At 38.7% G+C, this 5,000-nt stretch overlaps 1 pseudogene; it reads left to right on the top strand.

The window, feature by feature from the left end:
* Positions 1 to 5,000, top strand: part of LOC138051681 (ATP-binding cassette sub-family C member 4-like) — a 34,674-nt pseudogene that overhangs the window by 18,348 nt on the left and 11,326 nt on the right.

Below are 5,000 nucleotides of genomic sequence, written 5' to 3'. Positions count from 1 at the left end.
CATTATTTTTTTGGAGGGGAGGGATGAATATTTTTTCAACACAGACAATTTTTTTTCTGTGTTGGTGTCTGTGCAAACCCTTTTTTTTTCTAGCTGCATCAACCTGCCATAGATTTATTGTAGTTCATATTTGGAACTAATGGACTGAAGCACAAAATACCATTGTTTGAATTAAAGTCTAATAGTTTATTGTTCAGTATTTAACCCTGCCAGTGACTTTCAAACAGTTTTGTCGTGTTGTGACTTCACATTTCGTCACATTCAGTTCAGTAATATGTATCATGATTAAAATAAACGTATTACTCTCTGTGGGTTTTGCAAACAATTTATGTGGCCTTTTTTTCCTTGCAAACAACTGTTTTCAAGGTTTTCCACCCCTCCTCTTCCTACAAAAAAGTAATGGTCCGTCCCTAACGCCTTTAAAGAGGCCTATTTTGAGGAACTGAACAATATTCAAGCTATCGTTCGGTAATTTGTGTGTTTTAATTAGTTACATTAAAAAAAAATGGATATTGCATGTTTAAAAAAAAATGGAAAAAAGGTATTTGTATCGGAACTGACCAACATTTCTGACTTTACTGCATGCTCGTCAAAAGTAATAAAAGGTTCATGAAAGATAACTGTAAAGCTCAAAATTTCCATAAAAAAACAAGGAAATAAAATAACAATTTGAACTAAGAAAAGTGCTTGCCAAAATATGTCTGCCTTCCGTAAAGAGTGTTAATTCATCCCAAATTCTTCCCGGTTTGATTTTCCCCTGAATTAAAGATGGTTAAGTTAGCTTAAAGTGGCATATTTGGAAACGATATTAGCCCTTAATGTTCAAACACAAGAGATAATCTCTTGTCAAACAAGATGACTCACCCACCCGACTTCCCACCCACCCCCTTCCCCTCGGGTTCTAGAAAGGGTTGACTGCGATCATTTCATAACTACATTTAACATATTCTAGGATCGTTGTGACGAACTAAAGAGAGAACCCATCCTTTAAAACATGCTAAGGCGTACCGAGAATCCAAGAGATGGTGCAAACTGGCTGTCAGTCATCTTCTTCTGGTGGATGAATGACGTGTTGAAACTAGGCAACAAACGACCCCTGACCGAAAACGATTTGTTTCCTCTTCTCGAGGATTATAAAGCTGAAGTTGTCGCGGAGAACGCTGAGAAGTTCTGGTTCAAAGAATTAAAAAGATGTCAATCCGGGGAAAGGAAACCACGTTTGTGGAAAGCAATGGCCAGCCTTATTCCCTGGAAATCAGGTCTTGTGATGATAATTTTGAAAATTGTACAGTCTTTGAGTGTTGTCTTACTACCTCTCTGCCTTTGGCTTGTACTAAAGACATTGAATGATGGACCAAATCTGGACTTGAAGTTTGCTTTCATCTACGTGGCTTTTTTGGGAACGACAAGCGTAATGAAAGCCTTAACGACACATCACTATGACTACCTCACTGAACTCTGGGGATTGAAACTGAAGGTTGCATTAATCGGACTTGTATATAAGAAGGTAAGTTTACTCATTCTATGAATTGGGCCTGATTATATACTGAAATAAGGACGTGGTGTAGGTGACGTTACCTAGATTCATCCACTCTGAACACTTGACCAAAGGCATCATCGTATAAGAGAACCTACATTGGCAGCAACGTGACACTGTTTAGAATTGTCGCTTTTAAAATTGATTCCAAACTTAACGAAAGCGACAAGTCATTAAACCCTTGATTATTGCTTTCGTTGATAAGCTATTTCTAACAGCCTGCAATAAATGAAGGGCTTCATTCACGCCCAAAATAAATTCAGGTGCGTTAAAAAGAGTCTACCGTTTTTAATTTTTTTTCTTTGCTGTTCGATAATCAAATTAGGAAGTCTACTTCCAGGAAATTGTGCTCTTCTACTTCCCACATAATATTACAAGTGCATTTTTTCTTTTTCATAGGTTCTGTCACTAAGTCGTTGTAGCCTGGAGGCCACGTTGTCTGGAAACACTATCAACTTAGTCTCCAATGACGCACAAAAGGTTGAAAAGTTTTTAAACAGTGTTGACTATGTGTTGTCAGCGCCACTAGAAATCGTGATCAGTCTGTTGATTTTGTGGTTCCTGAATGGCTGGAAAGCTCTCGTTGGTGCTTCTTTTCTCATCGCTTTAGTCGCCTTTCAAATTTTAATGGCGAAAAAATCCGCTGAGCTGAGAAAGAGAGCGGCCATTTTTACGGACAAACGGCTCGTAATCATGAATGAAATCATATCTGGAATACGAGCGGTTAAGATGCATGCTTGGGAGTGGAACTTTACAGACATCGTCCGTCACCTCCGCAGGTAATATTTAAGTAATAATCGACCTTTTCCGTGTTTACATAGCCGAAACTAACGAAGGGGAGTTGGGAGAATTCGACCGTCGAGAATTCTCCCAACTCCTTGAGTGTATAGATGAGACTATGTAAACACGGAAAAAAGTTCTCTATTGCTTTTATAAAATATTTCTGAAAAATAATTTGACAAGTGAAGGAAATTTACGGTCTTTTTACTTCTTGATTGAAACATCTATTCTTGATACGCGCTCTTATTTCCTACCAGCCAATCAAAACGCGCGTCTGACAACACATAACCAAAATTCGTGTGCTGTCACAGCCGTGTTTATATACTCTCATCTAAATGCAACTATTGACCAATGAGAGCGTGCGTACTATCCTAATTATTTTATATATTAGGATTTTAGGTGGTAGTTTACTTCCACCACTGGCTTTCAACAATCGCTGCCTACCAGAAGTATTCATCTGTGACTAAGATGCAACAAAGTGCGGTTGTTTTTACAGTAAAGTCGAGGGGCAGGAGCTTCTGTAGCAGACTCGGTCGTTCTGAGTTCCACGACTCAAAACTAGAAGGCAATATTAAATACCAAAAAAACTTTATTTAAGTAATTCATTCTGTTAGCTTTAATATGATATATAATTTGACCCTATACAAAAAATAGCGGCGTGACATTTCTTTTTCTCCGCAAATACCTCATTTCCCTTTGCCGAGGCCTTAACACTAACGGGGACTGCATTACTTTAGCTTTAAACCGTGACTCTTTCTCACCGGTTTCGCCAAAGAAAACTACGATATAGCGCCAGTGAATTATAATTGTCAAGCTGCCAACCAAAAATAAAAGCAACCTTAAAAAGTAAATTTTAAAATAGGTGGACTTCTTTTAAGGGGAGTGAATTCTGCTGGGTGCAGGCTGGTGTATAGCTTGCGAACGCAGACGTATTCCCGGCGGTCGTTTCTCTCCGCCGAAAAATATCGTCTGCGAAACCGAGCTGCAAAACGATTTCTGTGACTTAAGATTCTTAGCCAATCAGAATTAGGCTCATATATCTCTAGAACCAACAGGCCGGGAACACGCAAAGTACTTGCGCGTTGTCCTCGTGAACACAAGTGAGATTAATGGCGGGCAATATGGAGGATCTTAAAAAGGATTGTGAGATTTTCGGTATCTAAAACTTAAGTAGCAACCAAGGAGGATGCGATCAAGTATGTTGCGGCCTAGAAGAAATGCGATGTTTTCGTCAATTTACGTACACGATTGCTCTTCTGTGAAAAAGATTGTGATTGTTATTTACCCATCACCAATTCTTTTTGGATTGTTTTACGAGAATATCCTACAGTAAGATGTCCTTTTTCTCTGACTCTGAAATAGACAATGCCTTCAAGTTAGCGCCTTCAGTTTCCGCTTTAGGAATCGGTGTTCATGTAATATAATATACATTAACCTGAAACTTCCAAAGGCTTCTTTAACAAGCGCTAGGATCGGTGAAGGGCTAAGGATCCCCAACGCAATCCGGCTTATGCATATTCCCAACCGCGTTCCCAGGGTCTTCTCGGCTTTCAATATGGCGGCGGGTCTTGAGAAGACCCTGGCACACAGTGAACTAAAAAGATAGCTAATTGGTGCTTTTCTCACATGAACTCTGATTGGTTTAATATCGAAAGAAAGATGGCGGCTAGTGAGGAGAGCCAGACGAAGAACAGAATTCGTGTTTAAATCATTTTCAAAATTGTAACTGTTCCGTAAGAAGCAGCTGCAAATTAACAAGCATAACAGTCAAAAATAATTCACCGTTTTTTCACGTTGTACGATGATCTACATCAGGCCTCGATTCCAATTAAAACTACGTTGGCTTTTCACGACCTCTAGCATAGCGATCGCTCTGTAATATAGAAGGATATAATGGTGTTTGAAAGACGTAACGGTAATTAAGTGATTTTATTTCGTCCCGACCTTTACGTTTTGGTTCATTTTGGCGTCTCATAATTGTAATTCCGTGACGCGAGTATTGTTACTGTTGTTCAACGTTTTCACCATGTCAGATTGTGTTACAAATTATAAAATTGTGCAACAGGGTTCATAGATTATTGATGTGGTTAATTTAGCAGTTGTATGTGGTTCTGTTGACTCGTGTGACAGCTGCAATGAAGGCGGGTCTGTTAAATACAGGTCAAGACTAGAGGTCGCTGCCCCAATAATCAACAACTAAGCCAAAAGTTTCCCCGAGACCTGAAACAATATTTTTGTTGAGCGATTAGCGCTAGCAGACACTTTTGGTGTTGTTTATTTGTCTGCAGCACGGTGACATGTACACTCACCTGTGGAAATTGACCTGTGATTTATTTCAATAGACCTGCAGCTGCAGTAATCCATATTCTTTCCTATCTCTTCCACACTCTTCAGCTAGTGCTTGGTGCACAGAGAGATCTAGCTCGGTCGGTTTTCATCATTGCCTTTTACTTTCATTAATAAAAAATATTAATCTCCTCACCCCAAACAAAGTGCATGTCACCTTGTAATTTTCCAAGAGAGTTATTTAAGATCGTGAAGTCCTATCAATAATTATTATTCTTGAAAATAATTATTGTAAGGCTTATCATTATAGTCTTATTGACCTGTCAATTCGCTAATGACTTCAATTTTTGCCTCTTCTGATTTAAAAATATAAATATGTATATTAAACAGTATTCTT

The sequence above is a fragment of the Montipora capricornis genome, chromosome 6 (assembly GCF_036669925.1).
Source record: "Montipora capricornis isolate CH-2021 chromosome 6, ASM3666992v2, whole genome shotgun sequence".
Lineage (NCBI taxonomy): Eukaryota > Metazoa > Cnidaria > Anthozoa > Scleractinia > Acroporidae > Montipora > Montipora capricornis.
The sequence above is the reverse complement of the archived record's forward strand: the minus strand, read 5'-3'. Positions and strand labels throughout refer to the sequence as shown.